This window comes from Misgurnus anguillicaudatus, chromosome 10 (genome assembly GCF_027580225.2).
Source record: "Misgurnus anguillicaudatus chromosome 10, ASM2758022v2, whole genome shotgun sequence".
NCBI classification, from domain to species: Eukaryota; Metazoa; Chordata; class Actinopteri; order Cypriniformes; family Cobitidae; genus Misgurnus; species Misgurnus anguillicaudatus.
The window spans coordinates 21,827,941-21,853,687 of NC_073346.2; the positions used below are offsets into that span (position 1 = coordinate 21,827,941).

Sequence of the window (25,747 nt, forward strand, 5' to 3'; positions counted from 1 at the left end):
TCTCTCTCTCACTCTCTCTCTCCCCATTTCCACTTCTCTTACATAAAAAATGACAAAATTGCCCTTCTGGCTATGCAGAATGCAAAAAAAATTGAAGAAACGATGGGGGGTTGTACTTTCTTTTTCCTTCCTGATCTCACTTTCATTTTACATGCTGAGCTTATCAAGGGACACAAAGCTGGGATGGAGTGAGAATTAAGAGAATTTTTGAAAGAACTTCAGGTAGATGTGAGCGCAGGAGAGATGGGTGTTGTAAATGATACAGGGAGAATGGGATCACAGAGGACCAAAAACACTGATTCAAAAGTGCAAAGAGACTTGAAATCAAAGACAAACAAAGACACAGCGGGCTGCGGATCGGGTTCCTTCAGAACCTTTCCGTAGAGTCCAGACAGACATTACTACAACTACCCACAAGAAACAAGAAATCAAAAACAGACAGATGGCTCAAATGAGACTCCAAGAGACAAGCAGGAGAATGAAAGATGTTACTGGGAATAAAGAAGAAGAATGCATCAGGAAGAACAATCCTGCTGAGGGGAGTTTGTATTTCTTGCTGGTTTTCTAATACAGGAAATGTTTCGACTTTTTATTCGCGTCCCTGGAGAAAACAGAAGCCAGACAAAAAAGAAATAAGAACAAAACATCAGAAAAATAAGGACAAGCTGAAAAACTGTAAGACAAACTGTAACTAAAACACACACACAGAGACAGAGAGAAGCAACGTATTGTGCAAATCAAAGGTTAAAATCTTATCCTTTATCAGTCTTCACACATTTTCAATCACGCAAACAAACAAATCCTGGCTTGAGCAAAGAAAATAAACAAGAAAACATCTAACAAAATAAAATGAAACTTTAATCAATATGCCTTTGAATTAGCGCTATCATTAAGTAAACAGGAACAAGGCACATGAAATATTCATGTGGCACTCACATTTATTAAGAAACTGGCCCTCAGGGCCCCCAGCCCTTAGAACTGGGACATATCATAATATATACAGTGTGTGTGCGTGCGTGTGTGTGTGTGTGTGTGTGAGAGAGAGAGAGAGAGAGACGAATGATTAAAGAAGAGAGAAATTGGATGATGACAGAGACATAGATACTGTATGGAACGCAAGAAAAAAAAACAACTGAAAAGGATTTGAAATTATGAACTGAAAAGGCCAAGATGATGAAGTGATGTGTAGGAAACAACTGCAAAATGATGAAGGGATTCGAAGGTGAAGGTGTGGAGGGATGAAGAAGAGAAATACAGGAAAAGAAAAGCTGAGCTGAGACAGAAGGGAACGGCAGGTATGCTGACCTAAAGCAAAACAAAGAAAAGGAACGAAAATATTTAGACAGCAATGCTCGAAAATGCAAGATTTGCAACAAGATCAAAGCACGACAGACCTCACCATATGGTTGCTTACTGTATTACACACATTGCATCCACAAAAGGCCTTTGAGAACAAAAACAGCTCGGTGAAAGCACAAAGAGCTTAGAGGTACACAACAACACATACACAGCCTTAAATATTTATTGAAAAAGAAATTGCATCATTAAAGAACGTCAGTAGTAGTTGTTCAAGCATGAAACATCGTCCTGTGTGCATCACAGTGGAAAGTTCAAGCATCTCATTTTATCCACTAATTAGTTTTGAAGACTACTCTTCCCTCGGGCTCTTTGACGAACAAAGCCTGGGGTTACATTAATCCGTAAAATCAAACAAAGGATCACATACATGTTGGCAGATTAAATCAACCAATAAAAGATTACACTTTTGACCACACATTGATTATATAAGTCTCATCTCCTTGTGCCGTTCATACGTATCCACAAATAAGTAGAGCTGGTGTTTATATATAAAGATTTGTGCTGTGTTTGCTTTATAAATAATCTTGAAAGAGAGAGCAGATGTGCAAGTATTAAAAACACGATACACAAAACAGAGGAGAGAGAGAGAGAGAGCGATAAAGTAAGTGCGATCAGATGAAAGAGGTGAAATGAGAACAAACTGAAGGTATAAAGTGATTGATTTTCACACAGTTCTAAAGCTTCGTCTCCAGAGAGAGAGAGAGAGGGAGGGAGAGAGGACGAGAGAAAGAAAGAGAGGAAGAATTAAAAGAGACTCGCTCTAGTTACACACATTTATTTTTGCCCTTTATCTTTTCTTTTCTATAACCCTTCTACTCCCTCCTTTCACTTTGGCTCTCACGGTCAACCTTTATTCAAATACTGTTGCCACTGTTACTTGAGCTCTGCGCCACATGGGAAGAGCAAAATAAAGAGCGAGAAGAATACGGAGAAGAAAAGAGGATACAAAAGTACAGAAAAGCGAAGTAGAAAGACACAAATCAGTCAAAAAAAACAGATAACAGAGAAACTTGAGCGCTGAGTCAAGTCATTTTTATTTGTATAGAGCTTTCACAATACGTATTGTTTCAATCAGCGGCTTTCACTGAAAATCTGTGAGGATGCCAAAACAGTGCTAAAGAAAAGCCAGATAGTGTCGGTTAGATAGTGGGAAGAACATTAGTAGGAGCCAGACTCATCCGGGAAGGCACATTTTACAATAAATCTGCCAACTATTTCCCACATAATATGTATAATTCCTCATGGAAATCATCACTATTACAATAAGTGAGTGAATAATTTAATGCTAGCTAGCAACACATTGTCTGATCTACTGTACAGTCAAATTATATCTCTGAGGCGGTTTGCTAATAGCTCAGGAGATTTAACAGACCCTCAGTTATAATTTAAGTAACAACTTTCTCAAACACTTACAGTTTGTTCAATGACACAAATGAGAGCATGGTTCTATATTGTTTTTTGTCTTTGCTTCTATCATTCAAAAAATATTTTTGTTAGATTAATAATTTTTTACACGATCAACACACGCATATCTACAAATGTACACTTAAAGACATTTGTACGATGTTCTTAGCTCAACTTAAAGACTGTAACATGAGTAGTTACACATGGTTGCACTGTCAAGAAATGGCAGGAAAAGAACCCAAGCGCAGACGTTGCAGAAAACCACTTAACACTTTATTAAATAAATGAGAAAACAGAAAACAAAAACCCACAATGGGGCAAAAACCAACATATGGGAAAACACTGACTTGACACTAGACAATGAACTGGACAAAATAAATATTAATACTAAAAAAACAAATACTGGTCTAATAAACAATACTATGACCACGCGTTCCCACACAGAACATTGTAGCCTACTGTCAGAACCCTGCCATACTAAACTAGATATAAATACTAAACAAGACTCTGGCATGATCCTGACAGGCACAAAATAAAACGTGGCAATATTTTAAGTGGATAAAAAATGTGAACTATATTGTATGGCAGAAGAGCACTTTGTTTGCTGCACTTCGACCTCGGGTGCAGTAATATTGACAGAAGTTTGAGCGAGATATATTAGATATATATATAGACAATATAGTTCTCTTTTTTAATCCACTTAAAATATTTTACTTTGTGCCACCATACTTACTTGTGTAACTACTCATTTAACAGTCTTTAAATAGTAAAACATGGAAGTGTTTGGTGGCTGCTGAATTCATCCCTGTTTGGATCCTAAGGAATGAATGGGGCTAGGCTAAATGCTAACGCAATCACAATGCGCTGAACAAAGATGAAGTGCACACATTGAAAAAATATAGGTAAGTTGAGGTAAGAACATAGTAAAATATTGAAAAATGGTGTTTTCCTTTAAAGTTTGTTTGTGGGACCTATGTTATCGTACAATACACCAAAAGTGACAGAAGTGCTAATGTTACAACTTATCCCATAGGTGGGGTTAATTGTAGAAACAGAGGGTTTGTTGTACCACCTGCTAGAAAATTTTGTTTAAACACAAAAAATTCAATAAATTCGGTCTATATACTAAAGGTGGATATTGTTTATATATCTGCCTATAATAGATAGATAGCCACACATTCAATCATCCATGATCCTTCATCTAACCATCCTCGTATTATGCTTTAATGCATATAAATTGATTTATTTTTAAAGAGTTGTACAATTAATTGTCAGTTATTTCCTCTGATGTTGTATTAACAGCTATCGTTTGGATTAATAGTATATACATTGTTTACATTTCATTATCACCTGAGGCTTAATTGTAACACTGTGTTGCAACGAACGCCGCTGTGTAAAATGTTTTCAGTCCCAGCTATCAGTTACTAGAACTTGCTGCCTTGTTTTAAAATGGTGTTATGTTTTAGGTAACAAGACTGTGATTAAAATAATATATGGTGGCTGGATTTGGTGACTTACGCATCCAACTCGGAAATCGAAAAAAAAGAGAGAAAAAAAGAAAATTAAAAAAAAGATAAAGAAATGTACTTTCATGCCTGCCTCCAAAACACTCTTTGTTCAATATCTTAACCAAAACAAATCAAAACTTTTCACAAATTCACAGGAGTTTATGCCCCGCTCACCCCTACTTGTTTTTAATGCATGCTTGTATATCAATGTCGAATCTCTGCACAGTCTGGAACCTTGAGAATGAGATTTCCACTAAATCACTAGAAACATTTCATTTCTATTTTTTTATTTATCTAATAGCAAAAACAATCAAGAGATCTCATTTTGCTTGTTTCTATGAACAATAAAAAAATAAATGAAGTGATAGAAATAACTAATGATAGTGATGCCAATGAGCTCTTCAGTTATTTAAGACACAACAGAGCCAGAGAAAAAAGCAGACACATCACCGGTTCTGAGCAAAGACTTGGAAAATGAGAAGGAGGAGGAGTGGAGGAAATGAGGTGGAGAAAGGGCACTGTTTATGTCTGAAAATATTATCATTAATAAAATCTAAAAATAACACTGGCACTCAGAGAGATGTCTGAGTTATAGTGCGAGGCAGAGCGGTAATTACAGTGGGCTATCAGAAAGCACGCTTACATTAAATATTAAGAGAAGAACCGGTGCACGCGGCTAATGCGTTTGAAAGTCCTCCAGCAGTGCTTTGTATCCGGTGTTAAGACCAGCCTACCCCTGCTGAGAGACAAAACACAAGCGGGTGATAATTTGCCCTCAGCTTTGGTTCTCCAAAAAGCAATGCTCTTAGAATGAGCAAGGACACTGTCACTCTCAGATGTGAATTCGGTAAACAGGGTTTTTTATCTATGGAAAGACGAAATTATCCATTCAGAGCTGTGTACTTCAATGCTCAATAGAACACAAACAAAGCCACAGGTGTGCCCGCGCATACCCACAAATACATGTGTGTGCCCTCACTCCTCGTCGTGGACAAACAAACAACCATGACCTGAATAAATGTAAATAAAGGTGAGACACAAGAAAAGTCCAGTTCAATGGTGCATAAAGACACAAATAACATTCACAGACATAAAGATGCACAGGGTCAGCGCCACTGGCCAGATAATGTATCCAAACGCTCACACACATACAGTACAGCAATTATACTGTCTGCCCCCCAGTCACATTTTGGCTCTAGACATGACATAAAGATGCTCATGTACTGTATCATGTCAACGTTGAAATCAATCTTTAGTCAACTTTAGCCTGGATTTCACAGACATGCAGTATGGTCAGTCCAAAGGTAATAAATACAGTACATGAGCATCTTACTGCATGTCTGTGAAATCCAGGCTAAAGTCTAAAGTTTACTAAAGATTAATTTCAACGTTGACTTGCTGAATCAATATTGAAGATATCAAGGTTATATTTTCCATAATTTCTTTTTAAAAAATGCTAGGCTTTCACAGTCACATATCTCTTTATTTCATCAAATAAATGCAATGTAATGCGTGCATACTATACAAACACAGAGGTGACCTCAAAATATATTCAAGTACGGGCATGTCACATATATATACACTGACAGTTCTGTACCCATGGCACATTTTATATTAATGTTGCTTTGTAACAAACAGCCTGAGAACAGTACAGTAAATTAGAAGTACTGTTTGTACTAATAATGATTTTAATACTGCCTTTTATTATAATGCAGTTGCGACTGTTTTATAAAAGCAATTCGCCAGTCAGATTTGTGCATTACCTTGATTTCACCTCAGATACACCCTGCAAAGCAAACAAATCCTCTCAGATCTTTTATAAACTCTCTGACAAGTACAGCTGGTTTTCGGTACACCTGTGCAAAATGGCACACAAATGTTAACACGCACACACATACACATGATACACAACAGGTATTGTGATTACACAATGTAACCAGACTTGACAGTTTCCTTCGATTTTAATTACAGGAAACACTGTTTGTGTAAAACGACTGCAAATGAGTAAGAGAGGGCTCGACGGGAGTTTGAGGAAAATAAAATCCCAGCAGTTGCCCCTATATTATCATAGCTTCCTCCAAGATTATGTAATGACAAAAATCCCCTTGAAGGGAGCATTGCGGTCTCATTTTAAGCATTTTAGATTGAATCCCTCCCTTTTCCAGAGATTAAGTGTGCCTTATTCATCTGCACAGGAGAACATGAGGCTCTTCGTGCTGCTGTGATGTCGACACTACGCCAGCTCTGACCCCTAACTGTTCATTTGTCAAAGCTATTTCTTTACCCCGGTGGATTGACCCTGCGATGACAGCTCTTAAACGCACATGTCGCGACAACCGGTGGGGCTGAATTGTTTTCTGTGCACCTGAATTTTCGTGCCAAATCAAACGCTCTTAGATCTGCGAGTAACATATTTCTGAAGTCAAGGCAATTTCCACATAGATGACAGACAAGGATGAATATAATAGCAGAGGAGCCGTGAAGCACTTGAGGACTGTCATTAACATCAACCGCTTGAGACACAAGAAATCAAACAAGTGCAGTGGTTCCACAAAGACAGCTGAAGTCTGGGCTGATTTAATAGTTGCAGTGGATATTTTTTTTCCTTTATTTTTCATTAGCTTGAGGGGTCAACATAAATCAAGAACAGGGAGTGAGGAAAGAAAGATGTATGTATGTGTATGTGTGTGTGTGGTGCACAGGGAGAAGAGCTGGGTAAGAGTGTTCATAAAAGATAAGCTCTCTTGGCTCAATCATAGAATAAGAGAGAGGGCCCACCATTAAGCAGTACAAACATGATTATTCAACCAGCAACTTTCACTCCACAAATGAGAAATGTCTAGGGAAACATGCAGCAGAAAAATAACAGAGGAGAGAGAGGGCAAGGGGTAAACGATGGAACGAGACGCCCAGCAGATTCAACAAAAGAGAAAGAGGGAGGGCAGGAGATAGACATGTTTTTTGATGAATTTTCCTCATTTCCCAAAACAAGCAGTATGGACAAACACAGTGTAGAGAAAATGTACCAAACAGAACCATAATAATAGCTTAACTTTTTATATTCACCGTTCTTTTCTTGCAGGTGTTTTGGAAAAATGGTTGACCAATATGGCGTGGAAAAAATGAAATAAAATGTTGATAATTAAAGTCCAGTGTCTATTGAATTACATCAAAAGCAAACTTCAGAAGTGACATAAAGTCACCCAATAGCAAATGGGAAAGACTGAGACCAAGATCTATGAAATATGTGATAAAAAAACGTAAGGTTATTCCATAAAATTTATATTTCTGAAATGTTCCTAAAATACATGTAAAAACATTAGTATTTTGTTATTGAGAAATTGAACTTGTTTTTTCTGCAGTAGGGATGCATAACGATTTATCGCGATTAATCTATAGCAGAATAAAAGTTTTTGTTTACATCATATATGTGTGAAAACTGTGGTGTATGATAATTTGGATAGATAAATCCACACACATGCATGTATATACTTAATATATAAATACTATATATTCCTATATAAATACTTAATATATAAATATATTTTTGTCTTAAAATTATACATGCATGTGTGCATATTTACATAATTATTATATACAGGTCACACACACACATATATGATGTAAACAAAAACTTTTATTCTGCTATAAATCACGATTAATTATTAATTTGGTATTTGAACCATGGTTTTCCCCATTTAAATTTTCAGTAAATAAATGCAAATAATACAATTATATGCAAAATAATTTTTGCATAATATTTTTTTATTATTATATGCAAATAATATATATATACATATATACATTGTAGTACGAGCGTAGTAATAATGTAATGTATACAGTAAAGTAGTAAGTTAAGCCAAAGGTGGCGGACTCTCCAGGGGATGAAAAAAACCCCTAAATACATGACACATGACTGTATGCACAACAACTCTCTTCCTTTGTAGCAAAAACATATTGATATTGTACCATACCGTACAGTAGCAGATTCATAGCACAGCGACAGCTCCAGTGTGGCACACAGCAAATATTTTACCCCACAGACAATTATAGGCCTCATATGGGCCAAAAATCATCCGCTATGCTTTTTCAATACTGTCATTAGCCATCAAAAACATGTTGGTTGTCGGAGCCGATGGTGTAGTGGGCAGCGCTCCGACATGTGGTGCTTTCGCACTTTCGGCGACCTGAGTTCGATACCTGACTCGTGGTCATTTGCCGATCCCATACCCTCTCACCTCCCTGTACTTTCCTGTCAATTCCTCTATCACTGTTTAAATAAAGGCAAAAATGCCAAAAAAAAACAACTTAAAAAAAAACATGTTGGTTCACCACTATTGTGGAGTACCACATCAATGCAATAGTACCCATTTAGTACCATGGTACTGTAAAAAAAAATACCATGGTATTTTTTCTAATACAATAGTACTGCCACAATACTTTTACCATGGAATATTGATATTTTCAATATTTATGTCCATATCTCAAAGAGACAACACAAAAAAGCCATAACAAGTAGTACAGATTCATGTTTCAATAAATTTGCATGTTGCAAATGTGCATCAATTACTTTGCATGTGCATTCATCTATTTCACGAAAACAAGACACAATGTTCTCTGTAAACACTGAAACAGCCAATAATACTTAATACTGAACAGTAGCTTTGTAAACCACTCACTACTGACCTGTGAACGTGGCCTAGACTTGATCTGAAATTTATCCTGTTGATGGTCTGAACAAAATGACATTTAAGCAGATTAGCAAGAAAAGCCATTTTTAAACCATGATCAAACATACTCCCAAACGCAGAAGCACACCAGATGGAATCCACAATGCACAATAAACAATGCAACTGTAGCAGAAGAAAGAACAGAAGGACTTAAGACAAAAGAATGCAGAAAAATGACACCGAATGGTACCGAGTTACGTTGACAGAAGTTTCAGGTCCAAGAGGCAGATTGGCTCTGAAATATTAATGGCAGCAATCGTTGAGGAGATAAATTGAGGGGAACGTGTGATCCAAGCGCAAGTAAAACTATAGTTTTAATATTGACTATATCTCATTCTCCATCTTCCCCTCTATAATGACTTTCTCACTCATTTTCTCCGTCATGGCTTATGTGACGCTTTCCATCTCTCTGCCATTGAATGAATTACGTTATTTATCTTGGGCTCATCCTCTGAAACAGTGTGTGCGCATTCATTCCTAACAGCCGTTTTTCTCCTGCCGATCTGATTGTGTCGATTTGTCTTGCAGTCAGGCTAGTCTTCAATTTACTAGCTGTCTGTCATGGCCGGGCTGAGGACTGTTATTGATTGGCTATTGTTGCCGTCACTCATCATGACTGTCAACACACAATCCCGCCCATACCACTTCCACATATGGACATATGTCAATCAAATATTTCATTCTACTTTAAAACCCTATGGCATAATCTATTGAACCTGATTAGACCATTAGCATCGCACTCAAAAATAAAAGAGTTTGGATATTTTTCCTATTTAAAACTTGACTCTTCTGGAGTTACATCGTGTACTAAGACCAACAGAAAATTAAAAGTTGTCATTTTCTAGGCAGATATGGCTAGGAACTACACTCTCACTCTGGCGTAAAATGGCTGCAGGAAGCGCAATGGTATTACACAGTGCCCGAAAATAGTTCCCTGCTATTTAAGCAATATCGCTCGAGTAGGAGTGTGATATAGCTCTATATCATCACGGCTGTGATTAGGCCAGAGGCACGAGGCCGTAGGCCGAGTGCCGGAGGCAATCACAGCCGTGATGATATAGAGCTATATCACACGACTCCGAGAGCGATATTGCTTTTATACAACAGTTCGACGGCACACGTTTGAAACACGAAAACTAGAAAACAACAACGGAGTTATTTTAAAAGCCTCTTTGTTTGAGAACTACTTCTTCCGCCACGGATTTGAGGGCGGCCAGAATGACAGGTAAAACTTTCGGCTGCTTTGAAGCTCATAACAACTCAATGGACGGAAAAGCCGTTACTTTATATTACCGTTTCTTGGTCACAAAGTGTAGTTTTAAGATTAGTTCAGTCGAGAATGTATATGTATTATAATTAAATCTGCAGTCGATTAGTAAAGATAGCGCCTGTTTGAACGTTTGCTTAGTGAGATTCGGTACGAATGAGAACCAAAGCATGAGCGGACATCAGTGTTCACTCGCCCCGCTGACCACCGCCCTCTCTGTGCTACATCTCTGACAGAAATACCCTGGCTCTCATGTTGGCCTTGTTTGTTTATGATCGTCAAAATGAGATCAAATCAGCAGTATTTGGTGTCATGATCAAACTATTACTTGTTTTTTAATTCATATTTAGTGTCTTTTGTGTTGTTATTGTTTTGGCGCGAGGTAAAAGTTAATAAAACTACTTGTATAACGTTACTATTGCTTTCTCGTTTATTCTTAACGTGATACGAGCACACGATTATTATTATTAAACTTTGTTCTTGTCAGTACAATACAAAACGGTTTTTTATAAGTGTCAGAGAGATGTTTTTGCATGCTGCTTATAAATAACGTTATACCAGTGGCGATATCTCATAACATGTTTTAATAGTCACGTCACGATAAAGTAAATGATCAATGTCCACATTTAAAAGCTGCGGTGCTTACCTGCTGTTTCACGGTGTTTTCGCGTTCTGATGAGATATAGCTCCAGAAAAAAAACGAGTGTTTATATTCCTCTTTCCAAGTGTTAATCGTCCACACGATGTGACAAGACATTTCTCCCATTAACTTTAACGTAACATCCAATAATAACTTCCGATTGGGGATTCACAGACTGATTTATGAGCTAGTAAACTAATGAGATACACGGAGAGTGATTCAAAACAGCGCGTCTGTGTTTTTCCATTCAGAGATGAGCCTGCTTAGGACCTCCATTCACTAGGTGGCGGAATGATACGAAAGGTGAAGCGGTTACAGTGCCGATATTAGCACAATATCGCATAGCTCTTAGCCAATCAGATTCGAGAACCAGAAAGAACTGTTGTATAATGAAAGATACTGAGGGGACTATTTTCGAAAAGTGCATAATATAACTACGCCTGCTGCAGCCATGTTTTGCTAATTTTTTTGTGTGATGCTAATGGTCTAATCAGATTCAATGGATTATGCTAAGCTATGCTAAAAGTGGTAGCGCCAGACCAGGAGACCAGCCGAATCGATTCCAAAACGGCAAAAAACAAATGCCCAACCCCAGGGGAGCTGGAAAATTTTCAAAAAAAGTGAAATGTCCCTTTAAAATATCATCTTAAATATTTATGGTCTTTATGGTAAGTATGAATCATAAATATATACTGTAAATCGAAGCCTTGCGTTCTGGATTAAACACACAACTTTAGTCTACTTATAACAGTTCCCCTGAGATATGTAAAAGTAACAACAACAACAAAAGGTTTATCCTGCAATAAGATATTGAGATGCCTTCTCCCAAATGCTAAATTACCCGTGTTTTGCATATATAACCAAAACAAAACTCTAAAAGAAGATAATCACAGATGTGAACGATCTGTTAAGCGGTCTAAATCTGTGTACAGTACTGTAAAAACCCCTATTGTATACAAATAAAAGTGACTTTCGACGTTGTTCAAGCAACCCACCGACCACATTATTTTCAAAACATTTAGTGTTGCACATCCCTTCTGTACTTTTTACCCACGAGTTAATGCAAACTAAAAATTGTGGAGAAGATTTAAATAAAGTAATAAGCTGCTCAAACGGAACCGTGTGTATGTGTAGTGATTACCTGTCATGGGCTAATTTACTGTAAGCCAAGTGTATCATGCACACTCATGCACCCTGTAGCTGCACACAAACCCACACAGTATCAGGTCATTAAAATCAATCCAATAAGGCCATATTTATAGACAGATTGAGCATTACATCATCTCTCTGACTGTGCTGCTTAGCAAGAAGACATCAATGCTGCGCAGCACTCAATAGTAGTTGATGTTGCCCATGACATCCTGCTCAAATGCTGAGCGATTCGAGGAGTCCCAGTCTTGCAGTTTCAATTCTCCTGCACACAGTGCTGTCATTCATTCGTCTCACACAGGGCTTCTTGCTAATGTGGTCTGCAACTTGAGTCTCAGAGGACTCAACTGCTTATCTGCTTTAGACCGTTTCATATACAACAAATGAATTATTTCATGATAGTGATGATACTTCAATGAAAGAGAATGACCACTAAAGAGTCCTGTTACAATAACCCTTATGGCGCTTTTCCATTGCATAGTACTCCACGATTTAAGTTGGGTCAGCTCAGCTCACCTCACTTTGGCTTTTCCATCGAGTTTAGTAACACTTCGTAGTGGGGGGATTATAGGCATGTCGTTATATTTGTGCTGCCTACTGTTGTCAAATCATACAAGTGAGAGCGTTGTTGGAATGCTATACATCCTTTCCCATACATTCATTTATTTCTCAGTCCGCCACAAAATTTAAATTGACCACCACAAATAGATGTTTGCACATTGTGTTTATCACTACCTCTGTCTCACATGACAGTTTCTGTACACAGGGTTTCCCGCAGAAAATGTGTTAGTTAAAGTGGTAGGGTTTTATCTGGGGGGCGTATCAAAGGGGCGGGATGAACATTTAAATATTTTTATTTAAAACACTTAAATAAAACTTAATTTTGAAGAAACTATGACAGAAAATTAACACATATTTGATTATTAATGAATTAAATGTTTTTACCTCTAATGGGAATAGCTGCGTGATGAAGTGAAACTAAAGGGTTAATAAACACAAACTGAAGCAGATGTTGTACAACGTCTGGCGAATGATGATAGATAGTGCAAAGATTGTAAAAACTGATTATTTCCCATTATTAATTACATTATCTTAAAGGAGTGTAACTACTGTAGCATGTGAATAATGCACATAAATATAACGCGAGCAAGAGCGCTCAACAATTATATCCAATCAACAGGCACATAAAACCTAGCTAGCAGGTTGCTTAAACAACAAAATCACCAGTTAACTTACTTTAAATTTGCAAGAACTATAGACGAATACAATAACATGCTTAAATAAACCCAAAATATAAGTCCACTTACAGTTCTCACGGACACGTTTTATCAACTGGCTATCCTCCAGACATGACGGACCATGTCTTTATCTCATTTCAGCCGCGTGGAGCACGTGCACACTCACGGTGTAAAGCGCGTCCGCGCTATTCTCCGAGATGTTTTATCAACTGGCTAGTTATTCCTTCAGACAGTGATGGTATGGACAACGTCTTTCTCATTTCGGCCCGCTCGCGGTGTGAAGCGTTTTCGATTCTCCAAGATGCACTTGACGGCCTTTTGTGCAGCGAATTTTTTTGTTTTTGTTTTGGACAACCTAGTTAAGGCGGTAGAGTTTCCCAGCTTAGGTGGGCCGCCCGAACTGCAAAGTTCCCCCAATTGCTCCCTGGGTGCTGCAGTGATAACTGCCCAGTACTTTGGGTGTGTTCACTACAACTGGTTTAGGTCACATTTCAAATATGAAAATTAGCTCAAGACAAGCCTGGGTGACCAAGCAGGCCATTTAAAACCAGCTAGGAGAAGCAAACCAGTGTAGGCTTCTTAAAGCTGAGTTTTATTAGCAAGGAGATCAATCAAATACATTATCAAAGACATGAATCTGTTATTCTAACCCTAGCAGGGGTTAAAAAGCAATTCACAGAGGATGTGAATTTTTTTCTTCCGCACTCCCCTCCTCTGCTGTCTAAATGCACCCCTAAGGAAAAGAAGTCCAATACAGCCTTCAATTGATTGAAGGTGACTGGGTTTAAAGATTCTGCTTCGGAGATGCTATTTGACTGCTGCCGTAGGGATCTTCACTGAACTGGGTTCAAACTTTAGTGAAGCTAGACAAAATTGGCTCTTTATAAAGACCCCCAGGATGGTGTATGAACCGATAATATTACTGAAGACAGAGGGTTCGAATGCTGGTTTAAAAAGACTCTAAAATCAGTATTGAATATCCAGATTTGCGCTACATTGGTTGAAGAAATTGAACATGCAACTGGTTTTTATTCACGGCAATAAATGTACAGTAAACTTACAAGAAATCTCAAATTTATAATAACATAACAACAACAGACTGCATGCTAAAAAAACGCCACAATAGTTCCCAAAGTTTTGTACAAACAGCACAATAAATTAGTGGGGAAAAGTCTAGACATTGTTGTCATTATTTCCAGCCATGCAAAAACTACTATTGTCTTGACATTTTAGCAAACTTGGACTATTTTTAACTTGGCATTACAAAGAAGCAATTTTTCTAAGGTTTTTAATGTTCAATCGATCAACCACACACCAAAAAAACTAGTTCTTTAGAAGTGCTCATTATATCCGTTATAAAAACCTGTAGACCCTCACTCTCCAAGTTTGGGTAGCAGGCACAAAGTAAAGACCTCAACTAGTGATTTACTAACATTATGTTACATGCATCATATGGCACATAACCGGGTCTTGGTCTTATGTCCTAATGACTGGGTCTGACACCAATCCACCCTATAGGGTCATTTTGGCTACCACCTCAAGTTATATCACCTCATATTTCAGTGATGTGAAAAGGTAAGGGGCAATTATGGATGTGCTTCAGAGTTACTGTGTTTGTGTGACTGTGGGAGTGAAAGAGTATACAGTATGTTCAAATGAGAGGTTGAGTGTAGTTCATTTCCACCTCATTGGGCTCTCTCTCATGTCTCCCTGCTGAGCCAATCACAGTGCCCTCAGAGATCCGAGAATCCAACAGAGCAGAATGCTTATGTTTTGTACTAAAAGAAGACAACTTATACACCAAGTCAAACAACTCTCTTAAATTGTCCCTCAAATAGACAAAAACACAGTGAAAACTGAAGATTTTTCCAACACACGCACATATGGCCGGGGTACAAAAACATATAATCAGTTATGCATATTGCTTAACTAGTGTCGAAAAAACTTTTAGGGACTGAAGGACTGACTGAACCTTAACCTGCGTTCAGTGACTTTGTGAAACACTTTGACACATTCCTTTTCTCTTGCTTTTAATTTGATTATAAATGAACTGAGCATGTTATTTAACCTTATAACCTTGATTAGTTAAATACAATCTAAAGATTGAAGTTTTTAACGTTTGAAAAATTATTTTTGTGTTGTGCCAACATATCAAAGTCATATGACAATCCTTTATAGTTTATAATATCCATAATACAGATATGCGCTAAATAAATTGACCACAGGATTTAGCTCTTAATATTAAGGCAATGATTATAACTTGATATTAGTGTAATGATAATTAAACTGATAATTTTTTCCACAAAATGCAATAAATCCATGACTTTTTTTCAAAATGTTATAAATCTATTGAATGAATCAATATATAAATGTGCATTCATTTTTGCCATGTAGAGGACAGAAACCGAAAATTCTCGGGCCAGCATCATATGTCCAAATTTCAGTCAAAACCATTCTATTATAAACAATCTGAAAACTGGACTATGAGTGCTATAATTAGGTCCCCAGGGCTTCTATCAACCTCCTAGAAGATGTGAAAAAGATCAACCAGTAACTTAGTTTTGGTAAACCATTCTCTACAAGCATATAAAAAAATAAGTGATTGAAATTTGGCTCATCTTGTGATGTCAGAAGAGGATAATACCGCCCCTTAATCTGCACTATCCAACCACGACACTGCCATTTAGTGCAGAGATCAGCTCATTTGCATTGATAAGGACACACCCAAAATGGCCGTCTTTGCTCACACCTACAAAGTAACAATTTTAACATGCCATAATTAATTATCTATATGGTATTTTGAGCTAGAACTTCAAATACATACTCTGGGGACAGCAACGATTTATTTTACATCTTAAAAAAAGTCTTGTGAAAAATGTCCCCTTTAACTGACTGACTCCAGTGAAGGCAGTGTGTAAGGTTCCTCCTGAAACAGACCACCCCATGACTTTATCCCATCACCGCATGAACAATAAAGAAAAAGCAAGAGCCCAGATCAAGATTCCAGCCCCTTCCAGTTGAGATTCGGTTTAGAGCAACAATTAACAGGCCAATCCACCCAAACTATCAGCCTCTGTGATCAGCACTGCTAGCCAACAGGATTTATCTCACCACAACCACACAGCAGCAATACAACTCAGAGCTACAAGCACAGCCGGAGAAAGAGAGATTGTGTAACGGATGAACAACCCAAGTGAAAAGGGGAATTGGAGAGAGAAAGCCATGAAAGAGGGTTGGAAAAAGAGGTAAAACATGTGTCATCTATAAGAGAGGAAGCCGAAGAGTGTGAAGTAGTCGTGAGACACCATTATCAGATTGATCTACCCATCAGCACAGTCAGAGTCCGTATAAGCAGGTGGAGAGAGACCGTCCACTCGGGGAAAAAATAAATTGAGGAAATCGAAACATTCATTATGGAAACTTTAAGAATGGACACCCTATTGAATTTCCCACTACACATGTTGAAAGCATGTTGGTTTGGGTTCAGCACAGCTGATGATGTGCAGTGTGCACAGGTACTTGCTCTCAACATTTGTGAACCTGTGAAGACTAGTGACTCATAATCTAGAAGCATCAAAGTTTGATTTTTAATCACTGATTTCACTTCCATTTCAAGCTTTGACATAGTCAATATTAAAGAATGTTTTTTATATTATGTAAGATTGTTTATTTCTTTTTTGAAGATCACAAAAATGACTTTAGCTGGGTTTTCACAGACAAAATCACATTTTTAAAACCATTATTTTGTGTTGTATACCCTACTCATAATAAAAGTGTCAAAATCATAAAAAGAATCAAAGGGAATGTGAACTTACATGTGATGGGATAAAAAGCTTGAATGGCTGTAGTTTGATTGCTAATTCCAAAGTGCTATGATAAACAACATTCTTACACCCGCTGACGTGCGGTTTAATTGTGAAACATGACGGATAGGTTTAGTCAAAGGCTGAGTTACAATAGCCACACTTCTTCAGCTTTAGGGCATTTCAACATACTTCACTATCAACACCTCAGAGCAAAAAGAAATGCAATTTTACCCAACCTTGATCCACAACTACTCGTGTGCGTGTTATGTGATGTTGTTAAGTGATTAACTGAGGAAAAGCAAGGCCAAGTGAAAAGCAGTTATATATGTGAGAGTCTGTGGTTAGCCTCAGAGTCATTTGAGATCATTACAGAGCAGACACCTTATTTAAATTCAAGAGACCCGGAGTTTAAGTCTCTCTTTCACATGCCTGAAGATTCGTCTGATTTGGAAAATGAGACTAAAAAAATTAATCGCTCAGAGGAATTCTCACCCTCTTCCGTTTAATGCAGTGTGCGATACTCATTCTGTTTTTAAACTGTCAGTACAAATCTAATGTGTGTATCTCATTGGAACTTGATTTACTTTCCAACTCCGTGCATCCGATGTATGTGTCCCGTGGTACTTTTTCATTTTTCTGAATATCTGCTTAAGTAACTATGGCAATGCCGTTGGGTGGAGGGGTTTGCAAATGATGTTCAACTTCATGCGGAGCTGCACGGATCACTCTGTTACATTAAAGCACACTGAGAGTGATTTGAGAATGTGAGCCAAACTTAAAAATCATGTTTAACCCTGTGTCTCAATTCATTCCCTAGCTCCCGAGGTCGTGAATCAGTATATTGTGTACACAGGTTCGGGCACTGGTAAGGACCCTAGCTCACTTGACCTTGGGACACTGTACACTTATTTTTCTGTCACGTGGCTGCTTAAGCGCGTTGTGATCACTCACAGCTAGTACTCATCAACAACCGGCAAAACCAACATCTCTCTGACTTAATTTTAAACAGTACATTGTGAAAAACACTGTCATTATTCTCTTTCATATCCATGCATAAAATTGGAGGAATATATAATTTTATTTTAAATATATAATTTTTTTTACAATTTTAAATAAATACTATTATTTTAAATATTGAGCAGATTGTGGTCCCTTACTCTCTAAATGTGTTTATATTAAAACTAAAACAAGTTCTGTCACATTTTTTCATCAAGATTATTAAGTTGGACCACGTGATTTTCGGTTTGGTGAGCTTCAGAAAAGGTCACATGATTTCCAGTAAGGGAACATAGGCACCATCGATGTCCACTGGTTTTTGTGTTGCATTGTGGGAATTTTTAGGGAACGAACATTCCAGTGCACTGGAAGGATTTTGCGATTGAGACAGCCCTTAAAATGGCCGACTCCCTGATCAGTGCCCTGACTACTGAACAAAGGAGCTGATTGAGACACACCCTAAGTCTTTAAGATATTTGAACTTCTATGGCCCTGTCCCAAATGGCACACTCCGGACTTGTTGACCTCCTCAGAGTCCAGACTTTGATGACATTATGTAGTGCAGACCTTAGGGACCCTCAATGTGAGTCCAAGAAGGCGTATTTTGGGACAGACTCGAGCGTCACGCCGGAAATAGGAAGATAAGTTGCCCATCATTGTGAACTCCTCAAATCCGTTGTCTGATAGAGGGTATGCATGTGACATCACCTTCGGCGAAAGTGACTGTGTTTACGCCCACTGAGTGGCAAAAGACAGAACGACAGAATGAGTGTACGGTGTGAAATCAGCGGAAACACTGTGAAAACGGGTCTAAATGGGAAACAGCTGATAGACTGTACTAACAGATTAACAAGAATTCAGAGCTATCGTTTTACAGACTGCCAAAAAAACACCGAAAGTAGAAGTAAATTGATCGTTCATGCCAACGTCCACAGACCACAGGTGGGTTGACAAGTTGCTAGGGTCACTACGAAGCAGAGGTTTTACTTTCTACTTAAAAGTATTTTTTCAAGTATTTGTATTTTATCCGTGTTTTTCTTTGGAAAATATACATTCCAAAGCATATTATCATAATTTTTACTCTATTACATTTCATAATTACAAGTTTTTGTTTTACATTTAATATTTAAGTACATTAACGTACGTTTACTCAAGTAAAATTACACAATTTTAATGTAATTGGGTATTAAATACATTTTAATATGCAATATTAAAGAATACACAGTATGATTCTATGCTTTAGAATGTAGTAAAGTAAAATTGTTCCCAATACAAACACCCTAATAAAGCACAGATGCTTGAAAAATGTAACTAATTTAAGTATTGTCCACCTCTGAGTCTGCTATCAAGTCCAACTAAATTCAATTTAAGCTGATAATAGTCAGTTTTACTGGCGTTTTTCACAGCGATCACTATTAAAACCAGCCATTTTGTTGAACGTTTGCCACTCAACAGGGCAAGTCCCGGCATGATCACGTGGAAAAGTGACGTCAATGAATACTCTCTATTTCACTTTCGCAAGGACTTCTGGGTTGGTAAAGTGCGTGAAGCCTGCTGCAGTGAGGGCTTCGCCGAGGTCCGCATCAAGGGTGCAAAGGGGGCGCTCATGAGCACACTTCGGAGCATAAAAATGACAGATGGGACACCCTACGGACTCGTAGACTAAGCGAGCATGTGCAATTTAAGGCCACGAGACCGAAATTCCACATGAAGTGCACCATTTGGGACAGTGCCATTAAATACTGTAACGTCTCAAAAAAGACAAAACAGAAGATCTCTTATTCAGGCTCTCCACCACTATGCAGACCAAAAACAGAACAATAATAAACATAATCCATCTTTCGAGAATCTCTTGTATTAATCTCATAAAAAATGCCAAAGGAAAACAATGAACAGCAAACACAACTATTTACAGCTATAATGTGGCACAACAATATAACAAGGGTCATAGATAAAGCTTTAATATCGTTTGTTTGTATGATCAATTTTTAATTCAGACTCTGGTAACTCAAAAAAAAAAAAAAAAAAAAAAATCATAATAATAATAATAATAAACACATTGTTTACATGAAAATATAGCTTAGGAAGATCCAGTTCTATCCTTGAATTATGTATAAAAAACAAATAACTCTCAGAAGAAAGGTAAAATAAGGTACACAAGTTGTCACTGTGGCAGTACTTTTTCGAAAAAGTACACTTTTGTACCTAAAAGGTGCATATTGGTTCCTCAAACGTACACATTTGTACCCTAGAGGTGCATACTGTTACCTCAAAGGTACATGGTACACATTAGGACCTTTATAAGGTACTGTCCCAGTGACAACTTATGTACCTTTTTTCTGAAAGTGTACCCCAAAAAACTGTCTCGTTTCCTTCAAAGTTGACTGTTCTAAACTGTGAGGATTTGCATAAAAGTAAAATGGTAAAATTAGCACAGCAAGTGGACCAATTTGCTCCAAAACACACTGACTGGGGTTCAGTTTCATACTTCACTGAAGTGATTACTAAGAACAGCACTCATGATCCAGGAAGAGACTTTGGTTTATTAGCCCCCATCAATATTAAAAGAGAATTCTGGGAACACTGAAACGGCACACTAAATGCCAATCAGCCGGCAACAAAGCTTAAAGTGCTCTTACTCCAGGAAGACAGACCACCAACTAGTCTAAAATTAAAAGTTCTCTGCTCCTTTAAGGCTTGGGGGTGTGCACGTTCTGTGGTTCTGGCCAAGCACATGACACATCTGAACATGTGGTACAGTGGGTACATTACAAGCCTCTGATAAATTACACTAATCTATGTATTACAAATACTTGCATCATGAAAGCCAATAACAACAAAGTGAAAGATAAAACATAAAGTCACTCCTTCACCTCTGATTTCCCCTTTTAGTATTTCTCAACAGGTTGTTGAAATTTTCGGTCAGTGCAAGGGGGTGATGGGGGTTGATTTGGGGACTTTCTGTGTCACACTGAAAGTGAAAGTGGTCTTTTTTTTTTTTAAATGGGCCAATCACAGGCCTAAATACATCTGAGTTTTATTTTTCACAATTTCACAGGACTTTCCGCAGCCTCCTTCACAGGAAACACTTGTAATAATACGGTATGTCTGCGCAAATACACTTCTCAGGTCATGGCTTATTCTCCATCAAGACTTTAAAGAGATGAAGAGAATAAAAATGAATTTGAAATAGAGGATTGGGACGGTAGTGATGTGATTAGAGCACAAAAAAAGAAAGAAAGAGGGAGAGAGACATACAGTAGATCCAAAAAAAGTGAATGGAAAGACTTTCAAAGAGAAAGTGAATGTAAAAACCAACATTTAAGAAACTAATATGATACACTACTATATGCCATACCTCTATTAAACAGTCTAAAAATAGATAGATGTTTATTATTCAAATGCGCATTAGTACTGTATTATATACAATAATGTAAATTAAAGCTTTGACATTAAATCATAGTGACAGCATTTATTTCTGTTGGGTATATGATTAATCTATTACACTGTCAGTAGTCGTGACAGCACATAAATTAAGGTTAATTTAAATTATTTTTGTTTATTTTCTCTTACAAAATTCCCTTGTCAACACACAGTGCTTGCGCAATATCCCTCAGCAATTCTATAGTGATTCACAATTCAAGCTCCTTAATTCAGTGTCAGACAGATACTATAAAGTTGTCAAGTTCAGAGAGAGAACAAAGACAAGAAATAAATGATCCCCTGTCCTCGGGGAAGAAAGAAGAGAGTAAATAGATCAGAATTATTAATATATGGCCAAATATATCATCGTCTACAAGCACCGTGGATGCGTATGCACTTAGCTATTCTGAGCCAAATCTGAGAAAACCCCTTTGTGGGGACATCAAGAAACAAATGATTTTAATTGTAATGGATTTGCAGGGTTTTCATTTTAAGGTTAGGCTACATTATTACCTTTTTAGAAAGAAATTAAGTCTTTTAATGGTCGAATAATAAAACTGTAAAAAAGTACTAGTATTACTCTCTTTGTGGGAACATTTGGTCCACCATAACCATAATTTTTTTCTACTGCATGTATCTCCAGCGCATTACCATTTTACCATGTATGAGCACACGCACAGATATACATCTCTGTGCAGGGAGCCTGAAATACCATATGGATGCGAGTTTATGTTGCATGTCCATCAGCATTCATGAAACGATTCGTGCGGAGACATGTATTCATTTCACACTCCGAGACACAGCAGCTAAAGGTCGCGAACTGGCTTGCAATTGACGTTGGGCAAGTATAGATTTAGTAAACACCTGCGCTTGTGCGAGCGTACGGCTAAGAGAACGAAAGAGAGCAAAAAGGTTGACATGGCTTCATCGCTATTGAGGAAAAGAAGTGGCCATCAACTTGCCTTTCAAATTCTAATCAGTCTCTTCTCTCACTCTCTCTCTTCCTGTCTTCTTGCTCATCAACGCCGTCATCAGCATGATCATAATAATCAGATCTCTCATCTCAGAGCTCCGTAACACCTGCTGTTCCCACTCGAACCGTTCACCTCCCACATCCTCTCTGCATCTTTATTTCTCTTCGCTACAATCATTAAGCTCGCTGTACAATCATTAAAGTTCTATTTGTTTATGCACAGCTTTTCCCAATACTTTCTGCACATATTGTGGGAGGAAATGAACGTTATTTAGTGAAATAGATTTATGATGCGTTATATAACACATCACTGCAAATTTAGTAGAACACATATGTTATCTATTCTAAATAAGAATGATTGGTTCATAACCGCATCAGAACAGCACACCAGTTAAAAACAACGGCTTAAAGTATAATTCCAAACTGATTCTCAGGATGAAAATAACAAGGAATCTGTGAAATTATGTATGGGTATTTTTATAATTCCAGATGCAACTTTTATATAAAAGAATCATTATTCTGATATGCAATATTCTCTCTCTTGTACTGATAATAATAACCACCTGTATGAAATCTCATTATTTAACTCATTCTCTTACTTTTTTTATACTGTATTTTCTGCCTGCTGTTTCACCTTTTGTTTTTCATTTTCTCACAAACCCATGACATTTTTAAAGCGGCTCGAACGTCTGACCCCAAGTGCCTCATGTGTCACTTTCATAGATTTTTCTCTCTCTTTATATATATCTTTCTCTAATTACCAAGTAGCCAGAACTCATTTTAATCTGCAGCTATGTCTCACTTACAGCTTAGCATTGCCATTTTTAACTTTTTTTGTTCTTTTTTCCATAATCCTAAATCTCTCCTCTTCTGATCTTCCACTTTTGTTTATCCATCTCCTAAATCTGTTTATCCTGTCCTCTCATATACAGCATAATCCGGTTCCTTAACGCCTCGTAGTCTTAAACATACAAGCACACAGAACTGGAATGAACTGCTTCTTTGGCTCATATGTGCACATCCTTCATTTAAACAAACCCGTTCTGGAGTAGAGTAGTGAGTATTTCGGCACGTTCTCCATTTATTAAGAAAACTTCATGAATGTTTGCTGGCTGGCAGAACATGCAAAAAACACACATCTGTGTCCCCTGTAGAGGGACTTGATTGTTCCCCCCAGGACAACACACACTGTGCATTGTGTATGTGTGGGTCTCTGTAACACCACTAGGCACCATCGGAGAGCCGCGCTCTAATGGTGATAGATTCTTAGCAGAACGGATGGGGCTCCACTTCAGATAAAGTGGGTCATGTCTGAGGAGCGGCGATGAATTTGCACAGTGCCAAATCCAAATGCATTAGCCTCTCTGTTTTACTTAACAAGGCAGATGACGGAAATGATGGGAGGGGTGTGCTGCATTTCTTCCATCTGAAGAGCGTATGTACGGGTGCAAATGAGTAAGTATGTGCATTAGGAGGTGTGATGACTCACTTTCATACAGCAAGGATGGTTATCTATTTTGTCCTATTTACTTAGTTTGTCTCGTTATGATTTCTTTGTAATTTTTTTTTTGCTTTTTTTACAGTTACAGTTTTTTATACCATCATTATACAGGACAATGAAGGGTAACAAAGAAGAGGATATGGGACTGGGAAATGACTCACGCGGTACAAAAACAGCATAATGTATTCCAGTGGCAGCTTAGAGTCGCAGCCTAACAGTGTTATCTGCTACTTTAGGGACAGGAAAGCTATGTATTGCTGTCAATAACAGTCACAGATTCTGTGATATCGTATTATAGAGTTTGCATTTGTAATTCGAAGAGAAAAACGTTTAGTGGTTAGTAACGTATCATGGTTGGGAAAACTTTAAATTTTTTTACACCCCATACCCGAACCCAAATACTTGCAGATTACACTTTACCTTCAAAAAATACTTCAATTGGCAACTTAAAAGAAAAACACCACAGATTTTTAATGTTTTACTGTTTTTGCCTCAACTTAGACAAATGAATACATACCTATCTTTGATCCATGTGTGCACTTAGTTTTTGTGCACCGCGTCTTGAATGTGTTGGCATTTGGCCTGGCCGCATTCATTCCTTGGGATCCAAACAGGGATGAATTTAGAAGCCACCAAACACTTCCATGTTTCCCTGTTTAAAAACTTTTACATGAGTAGTTACACGAGTAAGTATGGCACAAAAAAAACGTGGCGATTTTTTTAAGCAGATAAAAGTGAGAACTATATTTTATTCTATAAAAGCACTAAGTTTGCAGCACTTCGACCTCGAGGCGCAGTAATATTAACAGAAGTTTGAGCGAGAGGGGGAGTAGTCAGGAGTGATGATGTTCCTTACGCCGAGGTCGAAGTGCTGCAAAACTAAGTGCTCTTCCGCAATACAATGTAGGCTGCGTGCAAATAACTACACTTGATTGGTCTTGGCCACTTGAAAGCGCATACACGTGACAGGAAGTAAGTGCGCAAAACTGTCTCATGTCTTCAAACTGGCAAAGTGCAGTGCCCTTAACCCACACTAACCCCACAGTATCTCAAATATCGCTTCGGAGCGGTGTTCAAGGCTAAGCGTATCCCATCATGCATCATGTTCTGGATGTTAATCGTGAGACTTTTGCCCAAACCTCGCGAGATTTCGAAGAAACTTTTAAGTTAATATATAAATATATTATGTTGGTAATAAAATAAAAAGTGTTGCACATTTCATTGGTGCCAGCATGTATTTTGTAAAAAATCTGCCACTGCTTTTATCCCATAATTAGAAACAACATTAATTGTGTCGTTTATTCAGGGACTACTGAATAAACAAACTTTTTTACAGGTGCAAAGAATTCTGCTTCTGAAAGTTTCAGGTAACTAGATAACAATAATCTTTAAATGTTCATTTTATTTAAAGAAAACTTCAAATATATATTTTAAGTAGCCTAAATAAATAAATGAATACGTTTTGGTGCAAATTGCTGCCATGTTTTTACACGTGCTAAGCGTGTCCAATTGGGTAAATAATTTTTACATGCACGCTTGGGATTTTCACACCCACTAGAACACTTGGGCAAAATACAGGAAATACGTTATGCAAGTGGTCAAGTGCAAAGACCGCAAGTGTGGTTGTTTGGAGGCAGCCTTAGTTCTCATTTTTTATCTGCTTTAAAAATCGCCACGTTTTATTTTGTGCCACCATACTTACTCATGTAACTACTCATGTAACCGTCTTTAAATAGTGAAAACATGGAAGTGT

General features: G+C 37.6%; 1 protein-coding gene across 1 annotated transcript in view; it reads right to left on the minus strand.

Moving 5' to 3' along the window:
• LOC129447984 (cell adhesion molecule 4) overlaps window positions 1-25,747 on the minus strand; it is a 152,459-nt gene that overhangs the window by 104,313 nt on the left and 22,399 nt on the right. The window lies entirely within an intron of this gene.